The sequence below is a fragment of the Schistocerca gregaria genome, chromosome 7 (genome assembly GCF_023897955.1).
Source record: "Schistocerca gregaria isolate iqSchGreg1 chromosome 7, iqSchGreg1.2, whole genome shotgun sequence".
Classification (NCBI taxonomy): domain Eukaryota; kingdom Metazoa; phylum Arthropoda; class Insecta; order Orthoptera; family Acrididae; genus Schistocerca; species Schistocerca gregaria.
The window spans coordinates 454,936,975-454,963,107 of NC_064926.1; positions in this window are offsets into that span (position 1 = coordinate 454,936,975).

Genomic DNA, 26,133 nt, shown 5'->3' on the forward strand with positions numbered 1-26,133 from the left:
TGTTTTCTGTGACGTGAATTCCGAATTAAACGGGTAATGCAAAAATCTTGTTGATATTGTAAGTAGGCTGTTTACGTTTTTTTGTTGGTAACGCCACATAGCGCTCTCTATGAAAAATCACTGGCTGTGCTGTGTGCAGTCAGTGGCTGGTTGGCATTGTTGTAATACTCGCCATTGTAGTGTTGGGCGGCTGGATGTTACAAGCGCGTAGCGTTGCGCAGTTGGAGGTGAGCCACCAGCAGTGATGGACGTGGGGAGAGAGATGGTGGAGTTTTGAAATTTGTAAGACTGGATGTCATGAACTGCTATATATATTATGACTATTAAGCTGGCAGTAGTGGCGCTCGCTGTTTTGCAGTAGCTTGAGTAACGAAGACTGTTGTGAGGTAAGTGATTTGTGAAACGTATAGATTAATGTTAGTCAGGGCCATTCTTTCGTAGGGATTTTTGGAAGTCAGATTTCGTTGCGCTAAAAATATTGTGTGTCAGTTTAAGTACAGTGATGCACAATTTTTCTAAGGGGACGTTTCATAATGTGTGCTTGACAAACTATAAGCAAATGTCAACGGTTACAGTTACTAGGTTGGTGCATAAGTTCGTTGCGTTTTTCAATAAGTTTCGCAACATAACACATAACGGAAAATTTAGTCATCAATAGGATATTGTCCTTCACTATTTACAACAATCTGCCAACGCTAGGGTAACTTTCCGAGTCCGTGGCTGTAGAGATAAGTTGGGTTTCCGGCGTAAACTCGTCGAGCGATGTTCGGAGCGCATTTTCATCCAGAAACAAACTTCCTTAAAGGTTGTTCGATAGACAGTGGGAAAAGTGAAATTCTGAGGATACAATATCAGGTGAAAAAACGGGGTGTAGAATTATTTCCCAATGCTGCTCCTGCATTCTGTTATTCGTCAGTTCAGAAGAATGTGGTCGGGCGTTATCGGGGAGCAACATCGCTTCCCGCAATCTTCCAGGTTGTTGTTCTTGGATTGCGTCTGCAAGACGTATGAGCTGTTGCCAATAATTGTGAGCAGTGATGGTTAATCACCACAGCGTCGCTGTTCCACCAGATACATAACATTATCTTTTGTGGATTCGCACAAGTCTTTGTACGGGTAGTTGCTGCTTTGTGTGGGTTCAACCAGTCCTTTAGTTTCCTTATGTTACTGCATAAAGACGCCGTTTCTCGTCATCAGTAACCGTACAGGATAGGAATAGTTGATGTCGTTAACGAGACTACTGGACATATGACCAACCGCTGATTTTTGAGATCTCGACGTAGGGCATGTGGTACTCATACATCCGATTATTGGAAGTTCCCCACTGCATGCAAAAGGCGCAGCATGGTGGAATGATCACAGTTCGTCATATTTGCCAGTTTTCGAGTACTCTGTCGTGGACCATTGTGGATTAATGTGTTTAAACGACCTTCATTAAACCCCGAAAGTCTTCCTGAACGTGAAGAACCACTAGGGTCAAAACGATCCTCCTCAAACCGAGAAAACCGTTTCCATGCTGTGTTCTGTCCAATGTCATTATCCCCATACACGTCGCAAATGTTCATACAGAAGAATATGCCATAAATATAATTTCGCCATTCGGCATTCCTTTTCCTAGCCTCCTATGCTCCACTCATATCTCCAAAAGACTAAAAGACAATATGTAAACTCAAACAGCAACTTTGAATGACATAGAAAACAATCTATAAATAAGCCCATAGTAGCCGAAATACCAATATGCATAACAAAACTCTTACGAAGTTCTGCACCAACATAATAAGTGTGGTCTAAAGATGTTACGTCCTTGTGTCCTGCGTTAGCCGTCAGTCTGTCAGCTATTAATGTTAAGTTGTGTGCTCCAATTTTTCCTCCATTGCATCGCTCATTGATTATGAATTGCCATTGTCACAGACCGTGAGTTCGTGTTGAAGCCGCATTGGCAACTGTACCTGTACACACTATCCAAGCTCTGTTTGACTCAATGCCCAGGCGTATCAAGACCGTTATTACGGCCAGAGGTGGTTGTTGTGGGTACTAATTTCTCAGGATCTATGCACCCAAATTGCGTGACAATGTAATCACATGTCAGTTTTGGTGTAATATATTTGTTCAATGAATATCAGTTTATCATCTGCATTTCTTCTTGGTGTAGCAATTTTAATGGCCAGTAGTGTACTTACCATAGTTCGGAAGCACAGTAGTGAGAACAGAAGAAGTTTTTCATGTTAGAGAGACTGCAGTTTTATCCCCGGGACGGCCTACGCGGACTGCAGCGCTCCGCTCGTTCGCTCACCCTCTAGCTGGGCTGGTGTCAAACGACAGTCGGCCTCGTTGCTTCCGCCTCCCAAAAGAACTGCCGGCGAGGCGCGGCCCGGAAGACGCTAACAAGTTCCCTATGCGTCACTGTTCCCGCGCCTCGCTGTCTGCATCCAAACTCTGCCAGAAATGAATCGATCGTGCCCAGGAAGAAAGCAGAGGCAAATATGAGATCGCTCTGTATATAGCCTCGCACATTACGGAGGATGTGACATAAAACGCATTCTTTTCTAATGAATGTTAACATGTCGTGTGGTCTGTTACGAGAGGGTGGTGAGGCCCTTTGAAAATGGCCATTCCGAATTTTTGAGGTCTTCTATTTTAGGACAGACTGCAATGCATTGACAGAAATGGCAAGTGCTACACTAAAACTGACGTTGTTTTGATGAAGCTTGAGACAGCGCGGGATACTTGTAATGGCCTCCACAGGGCAACACTGTCTCGAAATCTGGCAGAAACTCCAAAGAGATTCTGATGATATGTAACGTACGCTGCAACAAGACACAATCAAAGTGTCTGGTGCGTGATACCAATGGTAATATTACCTATGACAGTGCCACTAAGGCAGACCTGCTAAACACAGTTTCCCGATATTCCTTCGCCATAGAAAACGAAGTAAATTTTCCAGAATTTGAATCAAGAACATGTACCAACATAACTGACTTAGAAGTAGATACCTTCGGTGAACAGAAGCAGCTTACATCTAGACTACTACATAGGATCCAGAATGAGATTTTCACTCTACAGCGGAGTGTACGCTGATATGAAACATCCTGGCAAATTAAAACTGTACGCCCGACCGTGACTCGAACTCGGGACCTTCTCCTTTCGCGGGCAAGTGCTCTACCATCTGAGCTACCGAAGCACGACTCACGGACGGTCCTCATAGCTTTAATTCTGACAGTATCTCGTCTCCTACCTTACAAACTTTACAGAAGTCTCGATCGGGCACACAGTTTTAATCTGCCAGGAAGTTACTACACAGGATGTTCGGAAATTCCCGTTACAAGTTACCAGGATTTGTGGAAGCTACAAAGCTAAGTTGTAAGTTCTGACTCCTGTAAGTGTATGCGTATGCACTGTGACTCCATGATGATGTTACAAGCATCGAGAATGATAAATGTATCAATTTGAGGTAAGAGACTCTGGTTCGGAAACGAATGAGTCGCAAGTTACAAGTGAAAATCGTTCTGATACCTCTCTCTGGAATATATGAACCGTTACGGCTGTTGTTAAAAATGTATGTGAGGTTTGCAGTTTCACAGGTGTGTGCTTTTTTTCCTTTTTCTGGGGGGAGGGGGCCGGTCATCAGTCTTCTGACTGGTCTGATGCAGGCCGCTGTAGGCTGCAGATTCCTCGATTTGCGCCATAGGGTGGTAGGGTTTCGGGTTCCGCTGGATAGGTCAGGAGTCCACAACACGCAGCAAGCGGCTACACTGGTAGCAGTGGCTGTGTGGCGTGGACTGGGCGGTTTTTTAGGTTAGATGGCCTCGGGCAAGTACAGAAAGCGCAACAGCCTCAAAGGGTGCGGGGCAAAGTCAGGACATGCGGGGACCAAGCAGCAATCGGTATTGTAATTGTAAACTGTCGAAGCTGCATTGGTAAAGTACCGGAAGTACAAACGCTGATAGAAAGCACCGAAGCTGAAATCGTTATAGGTACAGAAAGCTGGCTGAAGCCAGAGATACATTCAGCCGAAATTTTTACAAAGGCACAGACGGTGTTTAGAAAGGCTAGATTGCATGCAACCGGTGGTGGCGTGTTTGTCGCTGTTAGTAGTAGATTATCCTGTAGTGAAGTAGAAGTGGATAGTTCCTGTGAAATATTATGGGTGGAGGTTACACTCAACAACCGAGCTAGGTTAATAATTGGCTCCTTTTACCGGCCTCCCGACTCAGCAGCATTAGTGGCAGGACAGCTGCGAGAAAATTTGGAATACATTTCACATAAATTTTCACAGCATATTATAATCTTAGGTGGAGATTTCAATTTACCAGATATAGACTGGGACACTCAGATGTTTAGGACGGGTGGTAGGACAGAGCATCGAGTGACATTATACTGAGTGCACGATCCGAAAATTACCTCGAGCAATTAAACAGAGAACCGATTCGTGGACATAACATCTTGGACCTACTGATAACAAACAGACCCAGACTTTTCGACTCTGTATGTGCAGAACAGGGAATCAGTGATCATAAGGCCGTTGCAGCATCCCTGAATATGGAAGATAATAGGAATATAAAAAGAGGGAGGAAGGTTTATCTGTTTAGCAAGAGTAATAGAAGGCAGATTTCAGACTACCAAACAGATCAAAACGAAAATTTCTGTTCCGACACTGACAATGTTGAGTGTTTACGGAAAAAGTTTAAGGCAATTGTAAAATGCGTTTTAGTCACGTACGTGCCGAGTAAAACTGTGAGGTACGGGAAAAACCCAGCGTGGTTCAACAACAAGGTTAGGAAACTACTGCGGAAGCAAAGAGAGCTTCACTCCAAGTTTTAACGCAGCCAAAACCTCTCAGACAAACAGAACCTAAACGATGTCAAAGTTAGCGTAAGGAGGGCTATGCGTGAAGCGTTCAGTGAATTCGAAAGTAAAATTCTACGTACCGACTTGACAGAAAATCGTAGGAAGTTCTCGTCTTACGTTAAATCAGTAAGTGGCTCGAAACAGCATATCCAGACACTCCGGGATGATGATGGCTTTGAAACAGAGGAAGACACGCGTAAAGCTGAAATACTAAACACCTTTTTCGAAAGCTGTTTCACAGAAGAGGACCGCACTGCAGTTCCTTCTCTAAATCCTCACACAAACGAAAAAATGGCTGACATCGAAATAATTGTCCAAGGAATAGAAAAGCAACTGAAATCACTCAACAGAGGAAAGTCCACTGGACCTGACGGAATACCAATTCGATTCTACACAGAGTACGCGAAAGAACTTGCCCCCCTCCCCCTTCTAACATCCGTGTACCGCAAGTCTCTAGAGGAACGGAAGGTTCCAAATGATTGGAAAAGAGCACAGGTAGTCCCAGTCTTCAAGGAAGGTCGTCGAGCAGATGCTCAAAACTATAGACCTATACCTCTGACGTCGATCTGTTGTAGAATTTTAGAACATGTATTTTGTTCGAGTATCATGTCGTTTTTGGAAACCCAGAATCTACTCTGTAGGAATCAACATGGATTCCGGAAACAGCGATCGTGTGAGACCCAACTCGCTTTATTTGTTCATGAGACCCAGAAATTATTAGATACAGGCTCCCAGGTAGATGCTATTTTCCTAGACTTCCGGAAGGCGTTCGATACAGTTCCGCACTGTCGCCTGATAAACAAAGTAAGAGCATACGGAATATCAGACCAGCTGTGTGGCTGGATTGAAGAGTTTTTAGCAAACAGAACACAGCATGTTGTTATCAATGGAGAGACGTCTACAGACGTTAAATTACCCGCTGGCGTGCCACAGGGGAGTGTTGCGGGACCATTGATTTTCACAATATACACTCCTGGAAATTGAAATGAGAACACCGTGAATTCATTGTCCCAGGAAGGGGAAACTTTATTGACACATTCCTGGGGTCAGATACATCACATGATCACACTGACAGAACCACAGGCACATAGACACAGGCAACAGAGCATGCACAATGTCGGCACTAGTACAGTGTATATCCACCTTTTGCAGCAATGCAGGCTCCTATTCTCCCATGGAGACGATCGTAGAGATGCTGGATGTAGTCCTGTGGAACGGCTTGCCATGCCATTTCCACCTGGCGCCTCAGTTGCACCAGCATTCCTGGTGGACGTGCAGACCGCGTGAGACGACGCTTCATCCAGTCCCAAACATGCTCAATGGGGGACAGATCCGGAGATCTTGATGGCCAGGGTAGTTGACTTACACCTTCTAGAGCACGTTGGATGGCACGGGATACATGCGGACGTGCATTGTCCTGTTCGAACAGCAAGTTCCCTTGCCGGTCTAGGAATGGTAGAACGATGGGTTCGATGACGGTTTGGATGTACCGTGCACTATTCAGTGTCCCCTCGACGATCACCAGAGGTGTACGGCCAGTGTAGGAGATCGCTCCCCACACCATGATGCCGGGTTTTGGCCTTGTGTGCCTCGGTCGTATGCAGTCCTGATTGTGGCGCTCACCTGCACGGCGCCAAACACGCATACGACCATCATTGGCACCAAGGCAGAAGTGACTCTCATCGCTGAAGACGACACGTCTCCATTCGTCCCTCCATTCACGCCTGTCGCGACACCACTGGAGGCGGGCTGCACGATGTTGGGGCGTGAGCGGAAGACGGCCTAACGGTGTGCGGGACAGTAGCCCAGCTACATGGAGACGGTTGCGAATGGTCCTCGCCGATACCCCAGGAGCAACAGTGTCACTCATTTACTGGGAAGTGGCGGTGCGGTCCCCTACGGCACTGCGTAGGATCCTACGGTCTTGGCGTGCATCCGTGCGTCGCTGCGGTCCGGTCCCAGGTCGACGGGCACGTGCACCTTCCGCCGACCACTGGCGACAACATCGATGTACTGTGGAGACCTCACGCCCCACGTGTTGAGCAATTCGGCGGTACGTCCACCTGGCCTCCCGCATGCCCACTATACGCCCACGCTCAAAGTCCGTCAACTGCACATACGGTTCACGTCCACGCTGTCGCGGCATGCTACCAGTGTTAAAGACTGCGATGGAGCTCCGTATGCCACGGCAAACTGGCTGACACTGACGGCGGCGGTGCACAAATGCTGCGCAGCTAGCGCCATTCGACGGCCAACACCGCGGTTCCTGGTGTGTCCGCTGTGCCGTGCGTGTGATCATTGCTTGTACAGCCCTCTCGCAGTGTCCGGAGCAAGTATGTTGGGTCTGACACACCGGTGTCAATGTGTTCTTTTTTCCATTTCCAGGAGTGTATATAAATGACATAGTATATAGTGTCAGAAGTTCCATGCGGCTTTTCGTGGATGATGCTGTAGTATACAGAGAAGTTGCAGCATTAGAAAACTGTAGCGAAATGCAGGAAGATCTGCAGTGGATAGGCACTTGGTGTAGGGAGTGGCAACTGACCCTTAACGTAGACAATGCAATGTATTGCGAATACATAGAAAGAAGGATCCTTTATTGTATGATTATATGATAGCGGAACAAACACTGGTAGCAGTTACTTCTGTTAAATATCTGGGAGTATGCGTGCGGAACGATTTGAAATGGAATGATCATATAAAATTAATTGTTGGTAAGGCGGGTACCAGGTTGGGATTCATTGGGAGAGTCCTTAGAAAATGTAATCCATCAACAAAGGAGATGGCTTACAAAACACTCGTTCGACCTATACTTGAGTTTTGCTCATCAGTGTGGGATCCGTACCAGATCGGGTTGACGGAGGAGATAGAGAACATCCAAAGAAGAGCAACGCGTTTCGTCACAGGGTTATTTGGTAACCGTGATAGCGTTACGGAGACGTTTAGCAAACTCAAATGGCAGACGCTGCAAGAGAGGCGCTCTACATCGTGGTGTAGCTTGCTCGCCAGGTTTCGAGAGGGTGCGTTTCTGGATGAGGTATCGAATATACTGCTTCCCCCTATTTATACCTCCCGTAGAGATCACGAATGTAAAATTAGAGAGATTAGAGCGCGCACGGAGGCTTTCAGACCGTCGTTCTTCCCGCGAACCATACGCGACTGGAACAGAAAAGGGAGGTAATGACAGTGGCACGTAAAGTGGCCTGCGCCACACACGGTGGGTGGCTTGCGGAGTATGAATGTAGATGTAGATGTAGATGTAGAGTTCCTCTCCTGTACCAACCTCTTCATCTCAGGGTATTCCAATCTCTGTTTTCCTCTACAGCTTTCTCCCTTTACAGCTCCCGCTAGTACCACGGAACTAGGGAACTCATTCCCTGATGTCTTAACAGATGTTGTATCATCCTGTCCTTTCTTCTTGTCTTTGCACATATTTATTTCCGATTCTGCGCCGAACCTCCTCATTCCTTACCTTATCAGTTCATCTAATTTTCAACATTCGTCTGTAACACCACATCTCAAAATGCTTTTATTCTCTTACGTTCCTATTTTCCCACTGTCCATGTTCCACTACCGTACAATGCTGTGCTCCAAACGAATATTCTCAGAAATTTCTTCCTTAAACTAATGCCTATGTTTGATATTAGTAGACTTGTCTTGGCCAGGAATGTCCTTTTTGCCAGCGCTAGTTATTTTTGATGTCCTCCTCACTCCGTAGGTCATTGGTTATTTTGCTGCCTAGGTAACAGAATTACCTAAATTCATCCACTTCATGACCATCAACCCTACTTCCCGTTATTTTCGTCTTTCTTCGATTTACCCTCAATCCATATTTTGTAATCATTGGATTGTTCATTCCATTCCGCATATCATGTAATTCTTCTTCTGTTTCACCCAGGATAGCAATGTCATTAGCGAATCATATCATTGATATTCTTTGGCCTTGAATTTTAATTTCACTCCTGAATATTTATTTCCATCAACGCTCCTTCGATGTACAGATTGAAAAGTAGAGGGGAAAAGACTACAACCCTGCCTTACACCCTTTTTAATCCTAGCACTTCGTTCTTGGACGACCACTCTCATCATTCCACCATGGCTCTTATACAAATTACATACTACCCATTTTCCCTATAGCTTACCCCTATTTTTCTCAGAATTTCGAACGTCTTGCGCCATTTTATATTGTCGAACACTTTTTCCATGCCTCAAATCCTATGAACATGTCTATTTTTCTTTAGTCCAGCTTCCATTATCAGCCGCAGAAGCAGAATAGCCTCTCGGGTGCCTCTACCTACTCTAAAGCCAAACTGGTCGTCATTTAGTACATAGTCATTTTTCTGTTCCATTCTTCTGTTTATTATTCTTGTCACTAACTTGGATGCATGAGCTGTTCAGCCGATTGTGCGAAGTTCTCGTAATTGTCAGTTCTTGAAGTCTTCGGAATTGTACAGACAATTTTTTTCAAAAATTAGGGTGGTGTATCGCCAGAATCATACTTCCTACATAAAGTGAATAGTCTGTTGCCACTTCCTCCTATGATTTTAGTTATTCTGGTGGAATGTTGTCTTTCCCTTCTGCCTTATTTGATCTTCAGGCCTCCAAAGCTCTTCGGATTCTAAAACTCGATCACCTATCTCCTCGACTTCTGTTTCTTCTTCTATCACATCAGACAGACCTTCCCCTCTTAGAGGCCTTCAATGTACTCTTTCCACCTACCCGCTCTCTCCTCAGGATTTCACATTGGAATTCCCGTTGCATCCTTAATGTTACCATCCTTGCTTTTAATTTCACCAAAAGTTACTTTGAATTTCCTGTATGCAGCGTCAGTCCTTCCGATAATCATTTCTTTTTCGATTTCTTCTCATTTTTTCATGCAGCCATTTCGTCTTAGCTTCCCTGCACTTTCTATTTATTTCATTCTTCAGCGACTTGTACTTCAGTATTTTTTAATTTCCCTGAATATTTTTGTACTTCTTTCCTTCATCGTTCAGCTGAAGTATGTCTTCTGTTACCCATGGTTTCTTCGCAGTTACTTTCTTCGTACTATGTTTCTCTTTACAACTTCTGTGATGGCCCTTTTTAGAGACGTCCATTCCTCTTCCACTGCAGCACCTACTAAGCTATTCGTTGTTGCTGTATCTACAGTCTTAGAGCACTTGAAGCGTGTCCTGTCATCTCTTAATAAATCCGTACCATACTTCCTTGCGTATTCATTCTTCCTCACTAATCTCTTGAAATTGATCCTACTCTTTACCACTACCACATTGTGATCTGAGTCTATAACTGTTCTGGAGTAAGCGTTACAAACCAGTATCTGATTTGGCAAACTCTGTCTGGCCAAGATGTAATCTAATTCACAGCCGGCCGGAGTGGCCGTGCGGTTCTAGGCGCTACAGTCTGGAGGCGAGCGACCGCTACGGCCGGAGGTTCGAATCCTGCATCGGGCACGGATGTGTGTGATGTACTTAGGTTAGTTAGGTTTAAGTAGTTCTACGTTCTAGGGGACTGATGAGCTCAGCAGTTAAGTCCCACAGTGCGCAGAGCCATTTGAACCATTTGAACCTATCACTGAACTGTTCACTGTAATACACTCTTTGCCCCGCCTTTCTATTCATAACGAATCCCACTTCCGTCATACCATTTTCTGCTGCAGTTGATATTACCCTCTACTCATAGGTGGTAGTATGGACCAAAACAACAAAACATGACTAGTGAAAATGGGCTCTAAAATGCATACCAGAGCAGCAATGAGCGCTTCATCTTCGATAGTCTGGAGCACAACTCCTCTATTAAACAAGTGATCATAACTCTTAAGGTATCCGTTTTAGAGCCCATGTTTACTAGACATTTTTCTTTTTTTGGCCAATATTACAACCACTTTATGTTGCCTAACCCATAATCTTAGCAAGAACAGAATCGGTACATGTATTCTACCGTCGCAGATATCATAACAGTTTTCGCTCACAACTTTCGACTCGTTTGCTTATGGTACAGGGGCCTCTACATGAAATCGATACCTTCACCCGTCTCCGTTATGCTTGGAAGTTTGTAAGAGAACACGGAGACAATTACTGAACCGTTTGCTTTAGGACGTTCAAACTGCACGGTTGGCTGCGGAGCATGATGGGAATTAACATACGCATCCGCACGCACTTTGTTGTCGAGCATTTGCACGTGAAAATGTCACGGTACGGCGTGCCTGAGCGTATAGCGCTTTATGAAGGCCTATTATGCGAGCAATAACAGACCGAGATTAAGCTGAAGAAGCGGTCCAATTGCGATAACAATCCATAATTTGATTCGAAAGTTAGAGGGAATGGGTAGTGTTCGTGATGACAGTGTTGACAATTTCCTTGTCCAAAAAGGGGTGAAAACGTCCGAAAACATTGAGAAGACGTCCGCTGTGTATCGAACCAACCCCAGGAAATCAATCAGATGAGCTGCACAACAGATGTGAATCAACGATACACTCCGACAAATTGTTGACCTGCGTATCCTCTCATATAAAGTTCAAACCAGACATTAAACTCCAGGGTCATGGAACAACGATTGTGTCTCGCCGACACTATTGTAGACAGAATTGACGAACAGGACTTTGGTGTGCGTACGATTTGGTTTAGCGACCAAGCCCACTTGCATATGGATGGGTTCGTGAAGAAGCAAAACTGGCGCATTTGGGGGACTGAGGATCCGCATTTCGCGGTCGAGAAGTCTCTCAACCCTCAACTTGTGACTGTGTGGTGTGCAGTGTCCAGTCACGGAATATCGATGCGGTGTTCCTTTATGGCACGACAACTACCGAACGGTATGTGAAGGTTTTGGAAGAGGATTTTATCCACAGTGTCCAAAGTGCCCCTGAGTTCGACAAGATGTGGTTCATGCAAGACGGTGCTCGAACCCACCGAAGCAGGAGAGTGTTTGGTGTCCTGGAGGAGCACTTTGGGGACCGCATTCTGGCTCTGGGGGACCGAGAGGTCACTGTCATGGTCCTCGAGTGGCTGCCATATTCTCTGGATACGGCTCTAGGGGACCGAGAGGTCACTGCCATGGTCCTCGAGTGGCCGCCATATTCTCCGGATACGGCTCTAGGGGACCGAGAGGCCACTGTCATGGTCCTCGAGTGGCCACCATATTCTCCGGATATGGCTCTGGGTGACCGAGAGGCCACTGTCATGGTCCTCGAGTGGCCGCCATATTCTCCGGATATGGCTCTGGGTGACCGAGAGGCCACTGTCATGGTCCTCGAGTGGCCGCCATATTCTCCGGATATGGCTCTGGGTGACCGAGAGGCCACTGTCATGGTCCTCGAGTGGCCGCCATATTCTCCGGATATGGCTCTGGGTGACCGAGAGGCCACTGTCATGGTCCTCGAGTGGCCACCATATTCTCCGGATATGGCTCTGGGTGACCGAGAGGCCACTGTCATGGTCCTCGAGTGGCCGCCATATTCTCCGGATATGGCTCTAGGGGACTGAGAGGCCACTGTCATGGTCCTCGAGTGGCCGCCATATTCTTCGGTTATGGCTCTAGGGGACCGAGAGGCCACTGTCATGGTCCTCGAGTGGGCGCCATATTCTCCGGATACAGCTCTGGGTGACCGAGAGGCCACTGTCATGGTCCTCGAGTGGCCGCCATATTCTCCGGATATGGCTCTGGGTGACCGAGAGGCCACTGTCATGGTCCTCGAGTGGCCGCCATATTCTCTGGATATGGCTCTGGGTGACCGAGAGGCCACTGTCATGGTCCTCGAGTGGCCGCCATATTCTCCCGATATGGCTCTGGGTGACCGAGAGGCCACTGTCATGGTCCTCGAGTGGCCACCATATTCTCCGGATATGGCTCTGGGTGACCGAGAGGCCACTGTCATGGTCCTCGAGTGGCCGCCATATTCTCCGGATATGGCTCTAGGGGACCGAGAGGCCACTGTCATGGTCCTCGAGTGGCCGCCATATTCTTCGGTTATGGCTCTAGGGGACCGAGAGGCCACTGTCATGGTCCTCGAGTGGCCGCCATATTCTCCGGATACGGCTCTGGGTGATCGAGAGGCTACTGTCATGGTCCTCGAGTGGCCGCCATATTCTCCGGATATGGCTCTGGGTGACCGAGAGGCCACTGTAATGGTCCTCGAGTGGCCGCCATATTCTCCGGATATGGCTCTAGGGGACCGAGAGGCCACTGACATGGTCCTCGAGTGGCCGCCATATTCTCCGGATATGAACTCATCTTAATATTTTTCATTTGGCTGTATTAAAGAGCAAGGTGTACAGCAATTACCCCAAACCCGTTAATGAGCTGAAAACAGTCATTCAGGAGGTCATCGTCAGCATCGATATTCCGACATTTCAGTGGGTCTTGCAGAGTTTCGCTATTCGTCTGAGCTACCTCATCGGCAATGATGGCAGGCATATCAAACATCTTATAACCTAAATCCGAATATCTGTAGTGACCTTTACGTGTTGAATAGAGTGCACGCCGTAGTTTTGTAACTGATATATGCTTTCCATATAATTCAATAACTGTCATTAGTTACTACTAAAATCAGTCATCACAATTTATACTTGTAACCGGTTTCGACCACACCTGTGGTCATCTTCAGCCTAAAATGCAGTATGAGCACGAGCCTCCTGGTGATAAATCACTGGGCAGTGATTTACCACCACAAGGAGGCTCCTGCCCATAGTGCATTTTGCTCTGAAGATGACCACCGAAACCAGTTACCAGAATAAATAAATATGTGATCAAGACTGATTTTAGTAGTAACTATTAGTAATAACATTCATCACTGTCTGCTCCCACGATGTATTCAAAAGTAATCAATAACTGTCACCCTGTACAAACCTTTATAGGCACCTGCGCCTGTAACTTCGACGTTCAGTAGTGTTGTTGAACGGAGTTTCCAACATGGATTCATGTACAGAATATTACGTACTCACTCTGCTCTACATGTCCTAGAAGCTTGTTTATTGGAATTTCAAATTTCTACTCGATACCCTAATTAACGTTTGGATAGACTTCCGATACCCACTTTTTCTTATGTATAATGAAACGTTCTTAGCCAAGTTTTTGACAATTTACTTAAAATTTCACACGGTACTCTAATGAACATGCAGATGGATGGAAGGCTACACAAAATTTCAATATGTATATCTACATATAGGAGTAAGATACAAAGGGAAAACATAGTTACAAAAACCTGAAGAAGTACTTGACAGGATTACTTAAAATTTTTGACATTATTCTAATAAAATGTTGGACAAATGTCGGAATCCGCAGCTGTCATACATATTGTTGCGTAAACTGAAGTTGGGCGGGGGGAAAGGAAACGGAGGGGAACTACTGATGTCATCTGCATCATGACTTTTTGCGGAATAAGTTTGGTTCCAATGGCTCTGAGTACTATGGGACTTAACATCTGAGGTCATCAGTCCCCTAGAACTCAGAACTACTTAAACCTAACTAACCTAAGGACATCACACACCTCCATGCCCGAGGCAGGATTCGAACCTGGGACCGTAGCGGTCGCGCGGGTCCAGACTGACGCGCCTAGAACCGCTCGGCCACACCGGCCGGCGAGGAATAAGTGGCAGCGAGTGAGAAATGTGTGCCACGCTAGGATTCAAAACTGGGATCCCCCGCTTATTAGGGAGTTACGCTAACCGTTGCGCTATACCATTGGAGGCATGTAAGTTCCAGTGCTGACATACAAATGAGGTAGGTTACAGTTTCGCCCCTTTCTGCAGATGTTAACGATCCTACTTGGCGTTTACCCTTGCTAGCTATGACCTTCAATTGGTTTTTAGGTTTTACCGAAACGCCTGTTGCATCACAGTTAAATATTTGAGAATCCATGAGTTTGTGTTTGTCAATTACATTTGTTAGTAACGAAAAAAAAAACCTATCGACAGCTACTTTACTAAAACCTATAGCACTTGCGCCGGATGTTGCTTCGGGTTTGTGAACAGATAAAGTAGGATGTCTTTTAAGGAATCCGTTGGCCCAGTCTTCATCTGAAATTTCATTTTTAATCCTATGAACAATGCCATTTCTTGCAGTCGACTGCAAGCTATATTACGACAGCTACTTTACTAAAACCTATAGCACTTGCGCCGGATGTTGCTTCGGGTTTGTGAACAGATAAAGTAGGCTGTTTTTTAAGGAATCCGTTGGCCCAGTCTTCACCTGAAATTTCATTTTTAATCCTATGAACAATGCCATTTTTTGCAGTCGACTGCAAGCTATATTACGCTTTGATTGTTAAGCCGAATAACCTAGCCTTCATACTTTTTACGTACTTAACGAGTTCGAGTTCCTGTTCTTCCGTAAATACGTTTTTAAACTTTCCAGCCATTGTATGAATTTTGTAGTCAGGGTTTTCCCTTCTTCTTCTTTTTTTTTTTTTTTTTTAACGCAACTTTCCAGAGTAGTGTGGGGAACGTCAAATTGGTTTGAAGCCTTCAAATACCCACAATAGCCAGAATTAACTGCTTCCACAGTATTGTTCATGACCTCAGTAGACTGCCTATTTGTTTTTCTCTTATATATTCGAACCGTCTGAAATCGAAAACAAAATGGATTAGGAGCCTAATAAAAGCGATCTCTTCGTTAAAAATGTAGCGAGGCAGAATGAGGTACTTCCCCATTCCGCCAAAGGTACATGGTTTAGGGTATCGAGGTAAGGCCACCAAACAAAGATACGAAAACAAACATTTAACCGAATGAAAGTAAAGGTTATTAAACATATTTTAAGAATCTGCTAACAATACTCGTGTTGTAAATAAGTAGGTATACTATTTCTTGCTTCCAATTTGCCAGAAGTTACAAGGCAGGATAAAAAACTAGCACAGCGAAAATTTCACGATCCAACGCTTACGAAAACCAAACAAACATGGCTGCCGACGTTGAGCAGTAACTGTCTGAACTAGTTGTACTTATTGCCGATCGTTGGCAGCACCTCCTTGACACGAGAATACGTACATCTTCATTTCGCCCCGGTACCCGTTCTACCCCGGGTTCCCCTATATATAATAACAGTATACAGGTTTTACGTGAAAACTGACTATGAGAACAAATATGCTCTGCAGTAAAAACGTACGGCTTTCTTTCCTTTGTTGAAGCCAGTTGTGATGCTTTTTAATTCGTCTAATCAAATCATCGAATTAAATGCGCTGTCAGCACCGGAATGATTAAAGGAAATGACTGCAATCGTTGACGACACTGAGCCGTTGCGTGATCCAGAAAAGACCAGCAAAGTCAGTACGAATACAATGCCGAGAATCTTCAAGTCAGTTTATGCCAACTGAATACCTTCTGATGCGACGGTGCAGGTCTAGGTTAGCTGAATATCTCTTGATGCGACGGTGCCTGGCTATAGGTGCATGGGCAGCGGCAGGCGATCATACATGCATATATTCCATCTGTGTATCAAGCCCCAGCCACGAACAATACTGACACGCCAGCTGCCCAGTTTCTAACGATACCTCATCGTCCTAGAAGCAATAGCTTCAACACATATATTTGCAAATATGTGGGAATCAGGAATCACATTTGTTAATTGGAATGACGCAATAGAGTTATGCCAGTCTGAAGAGAGAGACTGTTGCATTGTGCACAGTAATTGTGAACTGCTGCATCTGAGATTGATTTAAGATTATGAGACCAACTCATCAGAATGAAGTATTTCAGTTATCGTAATGATTGCTGACCGGCGGTACCCGTGGTCTAGGGGTAGCATTTTTGATGCGTAATGAAAACGTCTTCGGTCCCGGGTTCGATCCCCGCCACTGCCTAAATTTTGATAAATAATCAGCATTGGCGGCCGAAGACTTCCGGCATAAGAAGTCAGCCTCATTCTGCCAACTGCCTTGTCAAAGAGGGCGGAGGAGCGGATAGAGGTTCAGGGAAATTGCCCCTAAAGGCGGAAGAATCAGCAATGATCAACGACATGAGGATATAGAAGGCAATGGAAACCACTGCATTAAAGACACGTAACGTGTATCCATAGGACATGTGGCCTGTAGTTAAAAAAGTGTCATGATGATCTCTCCATTGGCAAAAGATTCCGGAATAGTCCCCCATTCGGATCTCCGGGAGGGGACTGCCAAGGGGTAGGTTACCATGAGAAAAAGATTGAATAATCAACGAAAGGATAACGTTCTACGAGACGGGACGTGGAATGTCAGAAGCTTGAACGTGGTAGGGAAACTAGAAAATCTGAAAAGGGAAATGCAAAGGCTCATTCTAGATATAGTAGGGGTCAGCGAAGTGCATTGGAAGGAAGATAAGGATATCTGCTCAGATGAGTATCGGGTAGTATAAACAACAGCAGAAAATGGTATAACAGGTGTAGGATTCTTTGTGAATAGGAAGGTAGGGCAGAGGGTGTGTTACTGTGAACAGTTCAGTGACCGGGTTGTTCTAATCAGAATCGACAGCAGACCAACACCGACAACGATAGTTCAGGTATACATGCCGACGTCGCAAGCTGAAGATGAAGAGATACAGAAAGTGTATGAGGATATTGAAAGGGTAATGCAGTATGTAAAGGGGGACGAAAATCTAATAGTCATGGGCGACTGAAATGCAGTTGAAGGGAAAGGAGTAGAAGAAAAGGTTACAGGAGAATATGGGCTTGGGACAAGGAATGAAAGAGGAGAAAGACAGGAGCAGATATAGACTCAGATCACAATATAGTAGTGATGAACAGTAGGCTGAAGTTCAAGACATTAGTCAAGAAGAATCAATACGCAAAGAAGTGGGATACGGAGGTTCTAAGGAATGACGAGATACGTTTGAAGTTCTCTAACGCTATAGATACAGCAATAAGGAATAGCGCAGTAGGCAGTACAGTTGAACAGGTATGGACATCTCTAAAAAGGGCCATCACAGAAGTTGGGAAGGAAAACATAGATACAAAGAAGATAGCTGACAACAAACCTTGGGTAACAGAAGAAATACACTCCTGGAAATGGAAAAAAGAACACATTGACACCGGTGTGTCAGACCCACCATACTTGCTCCGGACACTGCGAGAGGGCTGTACAAGCAATGATCACACGCACGGCACAGCGGACACACCAGGAACCGCGGTGTTGGCCGTCGAATGGCGCTAGCTGCGCAGCATTTGTGCAGCGCCGCCGTCAGTGTCAGCCAGTTTGCCGTGGCATACGGAGCTCCAGCGCAGTCTTTAACACTGGTAGCATGCCGCGACAGCGTGGACGTGAACCGTATGTGCAGTTGACGGACTTTGAGCGTGGGCGTATAGTGGGCATGCGGGAGGCCAGGTGGACGTACCGCCGAATTGCTCAACACGTGGGGCGTGAGGTCTCCACAGTACATCGATGTTGTCGCCAGTGGTCGGCGGAAGGTGCACGTGCCCGTCGACCTGGGACCGGACCGCAGCGACGCACGGATGCACGCCAAGACCGTAAGATCCTACACAGTGCCGTACGGGACCGCACCGCCACTTCCCAGCAAATTAGGGACACTGTTGCTCCTGGGGTATCGGCGAGGACCATTCGCAACCGTCTCCGTGAAGCTGGGCTACGGTCCCGCACACCGTTAGGCCGTCTTCCGCTCACGCCCCAACATCGTGCAGCCCGCCTCCAATGGTGTCGCGACAGGCGTGAATGGAGGGACGAATGGAGACGTGTCGTCTTCAGCGATGAGAGTCGCTTCTGCCTTGGTGCCAATGATGGTCGTATTCGTGTTTGGCGCCGTGCAAGTGAGCGCCATAATCAGGACTGCATACGACCGAGGCACACAGGGCCAACACCCGGCATCATGGTGTGGGGAGCGATCTCCTTCACTGGCCGTACACCTCTGGTGATCGTCGAGGGGACACTGAATAGTGCACGGTACATCCAAACCGTCATCGAACCCATCGTTCTACCATTCCTAGACCGGCAAGGTAACTTGCTGTTCCAACAGGACAATGCACGTCCGCATGTATCCCGTGCCACCCAACGTGCTCTAGAAGGTGTAAGTCAACTACCCTGGCCAGCAAGATCTCCGGATCTGTCCCCCATTGAGCATGTTTGGGAGTGGATGAAGCTTCGTCTCACGCGGTCTGCACGTCCAGCACGAACGCTGGTCCAACTGAGGCGCCAGGTGGAAATGGCATGGCAAGCCGTTCCACAGGACCACATCTAGCATCTCTACGATCGCCTCCATGGGAGAATAGCAGCCTGCATTGCTGCGAAAGGTGGATATACACTGTACTAGTGCCGACATTGTGCATGCTCTGTTGCCTGTGTCTATGTGCCTGTGGTTCTGTCAGTGTGATCATGTGATGTATCTGACCCCAGGAATGTGTCAATAAAGTTTCCCCTTCCTGGGACAATGAATTCACGGTGTTCTTATATCAATTTCCAGGAGTGTACTTCAGTTGATTGATGAATGAAGGAAGTACAAACATGTTCGGGAAAATCAGGAATACAGAAATACAAGTCGCCGAGGAATGAAATGAATAGGAAGTGCAGGGAATCTAAGACGAAATGGCTGCAGGAAAAATGTGAAGACATCGAAAAAGATATGATTGTCGGAAGGACAGACTCAGCATACAGGAAAGTTAAAACAACCTTTCGTGACATTAAAAGCAACGGTGGTAACATTAAGAGTGCATCGGTAATTCCACTGTTAAATGCAGAGGAGAGAGCAGATAGGTGGAAAGAATACATTGAAAGGCTCTATGAGGGTGAAGATTTGTCTGATGTGATAGAAGAAGAAACAGGAGTCGATTTAGAAGAGATAGGGGATCCAGTATTAGAATCGGAATCCAAAAGAGCTTTGGAGGACTAATGGTCAAGTAAGGCAGAAGGGATAGATAACATTCCATCAGAATTTCTAAAATCATTAGGGGAAGTGGCTACAAAACGACTATTCATGTTGGTGTGTAGAATATATGAATCTGGCGACATACCATCTGACTTTCGGAAAAGCATCATCCACAGAATTCCGAAGACGGCAAGAGCTGACAAGTGCGAGAATTATCGCACAATCAGCTTAACAGCTCATGCATCGAAGCCGCTTACAAGAATAATATACAGAAGAATGGAAAAGAAAATTGAGAATGCGCTAGGTGACGATCAGTTTGGCTTTAGGAAAAGTAAAGGCACGAGAGAGGCAATTCTGACGTTACGGCTAACAATGGAAGCAAGGCTAAAGAAAAATTAAGACACGTTCATAGGATTTGTCGACCTGGAAAAAGCGTTCGACAATATAAAATGGTGCAAGCTGTTGGAGATACTCAAAAAAAGTTGGGGTAAGCTATAGGGAGAGACGGGTCATATACAATATGTACTACAACCAAGAGGGAATAATAAGAGTGGACGATCAAGAACGAAGTGCTCTAATTAAAAAGGGTGTAAGACAAGGCTGTAGCCTTTCGCCCCTACTCTTCAATGATGGAAATAAAAGAAAGGTTCAAGAGTGGAATTAAAATACAAGGTGAAAGGATATCAATGATACGATTCGCTGATGACATTGCTATCCTGAGTGAAAGGAAGAAGAATTAAATGATCTGCTGAACGGAATGAACAGTCTAATGAGCACACACTATGGTTTGAGAGTAAATCGGAGAAAGACGAAGGTAATGAGAAGTAGTAGAAATGAGAACAGCGAGAAACTTAACATCAGGATTGATGGTCATGAAGTCAATGAAGTTAAGGAATTCTGCTACCTAGGCAGTAAAATAACCAATGACGGACGGAGCAAGGAAGACATCAAAAGCAGACTCGCTATGGCAAAAAAGGCATTTCTGGCCAAGAGAAGTCTACTAATACCAAATACCGGCCTTAATTTGAGGAAGAAATTCCTGAGGATGTACGTCTGGAGTACAGCATTGTATGGTAGTGAAACATGGACTGTGGGAAAACCGGAACAAAAGAGAATCAAAGCATTTGAGATGTGGTGCTATAGACGAATGTTGAAAATTAGGTGGACTGATATAGTAAGGAATGAGGAGGTTCTACGCAGAATTGTAGAGGAAAGGAATATGTGGAAAACACTGATAAGGAGAAGGGACAGGATGATAGGACATCTGCTAAGACATGAGGGAATGACTTCCATGGTACTAGAGGGAACTGTAGAGGGCAAAAACTGTAGAGGAAGAGAGAGAGTGGAATACGTCAAGCAAATAATTGAGGACGTAGGTTGCAAGTGCTACTCTGAGATGAAGAGGTTAGCACAGGAAAGGAATTCGTGGCGGGTCGCATCAAACCAGTCAGTAGACAGATGAAAAAAAAAGACTGATCGTGTTCAGTAAGTAACCTGTGTGATCCGCCGAGAATCAATGGGAAAAGCTTCTAGTGTTCTGAATCAGAATGATCAATTTCAAAATTGATGGTTAGAAATTTGGATCATTTTCAACAGCTAAGAGAGACAGTGTGTCTACGTTTACATTCTGTACCCTAGGACAACACAGAATTTCGCAGTGGTAATTGGAAAGAAGTAGTGCGCATTGTTGCAGCTTGTGTGCTATACAATCAGATACATCTTTCGCCGGATGAAAAACAGCGGTCAGGGATTTGATTCGGCCTAAGGAAACATTTCCTATCATACTAATATATATGAATTTCGGTGATAACGTATATTATGGCTGAAGATTCCTTTTCAGTTGACTGTAGTTCACTTCGGACTTGTTTACTGTCTTAGACGCGAACGCTACGCGCAGAATTCCGCGTTGCCAGCCTTGTGAGAGAAAACAACCCCCGTTCCATGTGATGAGACGCCAACTGCAAGCACTATGGGTTTTTGCTGATCAAAATGCGACAGTTATGGGCGCCTAAACAATGCATGTTTCAAATTGTGAAAAGATTGTTCGCATTCTTTAGTCCACTTAAAACAAACATTTTTACACTAGAGGCTATAAAAGGATTGCGCTGTATTTGGAACGAATTTGATGTGGCATGTCATCGAGCCATAAACACCTTAGAGGTCTCGCACATTTGCAGGAGAAGATAATTTCCGTATGGCCTCTAAATGCTTAGTCGAGGGACGAGCGTAGTGGGCATCAATGAAATGTCCGAGATATTCAACTTAAGTATTAAAAATAAAAATTTCTTTAAATTACGCTCGATTCCTGCATCAGTTATCTCAGGAAACAGACTCCAAATTTGTGGGATACTTTGTCGGTTTTTGTCCAGAAAAAGTTATGTCATCTAAATAATTTAACGCACGAGCAGAAGCGCTTCTGAAGGGAAGGCCCTGATGCAGATACAAGCCGAGGAGCACGTTAACCAATATGAAATTTTTTGTTTCCTCATCCAGGGGAAGTTCAACATATGCATCGGTTAAAACAGCTTTTCAAAGGAATGTCGTCAGCATGTGGAAGAGGGAAGGATTCAGTCACGTTTTGTGCAATAATTGTAACTTTAAAGTTGATAGAAAGTATTTTCTTCCTGTTCGGTGTTCTTGTGATCACAGATGCCCATTCACTTGCAGAATCGCCCTTCAAAGCTCCGATTTGTTTTGATATGTCGAGTTCAGTAGCATCTTCATCGCGAATGGCGTGAGATACCGGACGAGCGTGGTAAAACTTACGTTTTGCATTCCCCTTGAACGTAATGTGTGCCTGAAAATCTTTCACACGTTCCACTGCGCCGTCGATCTAATTTCTACATTTTTCACACAGCTGATGGATACTGGCATGGAGACGTTGCGTATCAATAGCATGAACATTATTCTTAATATCTAAACCAAATGAATCAAAAGCGTCTGTGCCAAAAATATGGGGACTGCTGTGTTATGCACTGACGTAGCCGTATTGTTATATTTAGCTTGCAAAGTACATCTTCCAAGAACGGAGACGTTTTAGCGCTTGTAGATGAAGTTCAGGAATGATATTTGTAGCTGAGGATGTTACAATTGCCCCCGTGCGACTGATGCACGGGTATCTAACTGAAATTGGACAGACTGAAAATCTGCTGTCAGATGAACAGTTGGCGGTTTTTTCTAGACTGTCTTATCAGAGTTGCCTTATCAGAAGTGCGACTTACGAAGCGTTTAGCTGTAAGTGGTGGTTAGAAACAGGCAAGTTTTGCACTGTGCATTTCGCTCTACGATTCCGTCAATTTTGTCCATATTTTACATGTGGCTTACAAGGAGGAGTGGATACAGATTCAGAAAGAAAGATAATAGACTGTCCCGTCACATTAATGTGTCCAGCTGTTAACAGCCTGAAAACGAACTTTTACAATGCGAGACGCGCAGGAAGAGAGTCGGTGATGTTCTGGAAAGTACAGACAGGTCTGTGGAGTCTTGCTGATTCCAGTGCCGTGCGGTGTGGCGGAGCGGTTCTAGACGCTTCAGTCTGGAACCGTGCCACCGCTACTGTCGCAGGTTCGAATCCTGCCTCGGGCATGGGTTTGTGGGATGTCCTTAGGTTAGTTAGGTTTAAGTAGTTCTAAATTCTAGGGGACTGATCACTTGAGATATTAAGTCCCATAGTGCTCAGAGCCATTAGAACCGTTTCGAAACATCCAGTGCCGTGGTCAGATGAGCTAGGTTTCTCGACTGAGGATTCACTGTGCCAGCAACCCGATTCAGGTGGTCCCACAGATTCTCGACTGAAATTAGATCCTGTGAGTACGGTAAAATCATCCAGGTACTCTTCAACCTTCGCACCTACTCAGCGAGCTGTGTGCTACGTAGCATTGTCCTGCTGGTAGAATGTATTTTACCGAAGATAGATGCATACTATTGATTAACTGTGCCTTCTAGAATGACGAGATCACTCACGGAATGCCACGAAAACGTTCCCCAGACCATAACGCTCCCTTCTGGTAGCAGTGTCTCTGCTTCCATACTTTTCAAGCCGTACACGACAACTGCCATCTTTCTGGTGCAGCACAGATGACAGCTGTCGCCAGTCAGTGGACGTCCAGTTGCCGCGCTGGCAGGCAAATTCCAGTCTTCGTCGCCGACAAACAGCTGCCAGTATGCGTGCATGAACCAGACACCTGCTGCCGAGGCCCACACGGAGCAACGTCGACAAACGGTCGAGTCTTTGGTTCATCTGGCTGTCTGTTGTTCAACAACTACACGTCTACTCACTCACACACATCTCCGCAGCCGTCGTCCACCTCCGTCATCTGTGGTCTGCGGTGAGCTAGAGTTGCCTTATCACCAGTTCTAGATAGCTCCATTTCACTATGTGCAGTGTACTTTAATCACAGCGACACGTGAACAGTTTGTGCAAATAGCAGTTTCGCAAATGCTCCCATCCTTGGCCTATCAGCCAACGATCAAGCCTTTTATCACGCCCTGCCAAAACGCTTCATATATCCTCCATTGCTGGTGCTGCCACATGGACGTCTGTGAGTGGTCATTGCACATTGACATCAAACATAGGCAGTGGTCACACTAATGTGAGTGGACCTCATATTTCCCTTTTCTCAAGTCAAGCTTTGTGTGGAACAGAGTTTACTTCACGTTTCTTTTGCATGCTGTGTGTGTCCTCATTTATGACAGTATCGGCACTCCGTGTGGAGTTTTTGCGGTCTTGCATTACATAACAGTACACGCAAGTCTTCCAATGGTTATAACTACCTAAGAAGCAGCTGGGCATCCCAAGATTTGTTAACGCTGAAGCCTGTGGTGGCGGTTGTAGCGTGCCATGCAAAACTGGGGCCATTGCGAGCTACCGATGGCCATCGTTGCAAGAACAGGTAAAAAACATGTTCAGCGAAGTCTTGCACTTTCTGGTCTTCGATTACTTTAAGCATGTCCTTGAGAAAAGCGTTGCGATTTTTTTAGAATCTCGATTTGTATTTTGTTATCCGAGAGGTTTTGAACAATGGCGCATTGAAGCAGTTTGTCTTGAAACAAGGCACAAAAAGAGTAGTTAAATTTACAGTTCCTTGTCATTCCTTTGGGTGTTGTAACGACGCATACGAAAAAATTTGAAACGAACGGTGGGTACATGATCTGAGCTTCAAAGAAGACACACAGTTTGCGAACAATGTCTGCGTATTGTAAGGTTGGTGGCGCTAACTGTTCGCGCAATTTGCTACGTAATCAACAAATATGTACTCGCACTCACGAAGAAAAGAAGGAGCATCGTGATTCACCTGATATATTGTATACTGCAAAATTTTGCTTAAATTGTAGACGATACTCTGTTCACTCCTCTTGTTTAGCATGAGATGCGTAGAAGGTGATTCTGGGTTTGCTGAGCGTCCATTAATCTGTCAATAGCAGTGAGCAAATAGGTGATTTTCTGGCTGTGAAACTGAAAAAGTGCAATGAATGATTGCTCTCCGGAGCTTGCCATTGCGTACATAGATTAAAAACACTGTAAAATATATTAAAAATTTCAAACAACTGTCACATGTAAGTACCAGATGGTCGCCAATGGATATCTGATGTGTCGATAGCTGAGGTGACCAATAACGACAATAGGAAAACTATAAAAAAAGAACACACTAATAAGTTTTAGAACTAGCTGACAAATTCATTTTGCCAATTTCCTATTAGTAACTTAAACAAAAAGTAAACCACATTTGTAGTGTAATATCGAAACAATTTCATTTCCAAGTATTCGTGAAAACGCCTTTCAAATTAAGAAACAGTCATACAAAGAAGTATGCATACTGTAAAAATGTATTTGTATGCAATTTAAGAAATACAGCCGTTTTTGCTTCACAGCTGAAAGCTGGCAAACGCATTGCCAGCTGTCAGGTATTTGCTAAAGTTGAAGCAACTGTAGGAGTGTATTAATAGTAAAGAATAAATGTATTAAAATTTCACGCACTATATGCCATTTTTTTCAAACATCTCAGTGTTTATTGCGGCATATCTCCTCAACTATGATAATTAGGTAGTTCTCAAACCGACCAGTAATAGAGGAAATATGTAGCAAGTAATGCTGAAACCGGTGCTGTGGTCTAGGAGGAGATGAGGAACAGATACATACGTACACACATTTCTATAATATGTATCAATATGTAGTGATAATTGAGAAATACATACCTTTGAATTTCGCCGGCCGCGGTGGCCGAGCGGTTCTAGACGCTACAGTCTGGAACCGCACGACCGCTATGGTCGCAGGTTCGAATCCTGCCTTGGGCATGGATGTATGTGATGTCCTTAGGTTAGTTAGGTTTAAGTCGTTCTAAGTCCTAGGGGACTGATGAGCTCAGAAGTTAATTCCTATAGTGCTCAGAGCCATTTGAACCATTTTGAAGTTCTTTAGTTTCTTCTACGGTGCTGAGTAATATACAATGAAAGTAATGTTATTGATTGCTGTTGTGGTCTTCAGTCCAGAGACTGGTTTGATGCAGCTCT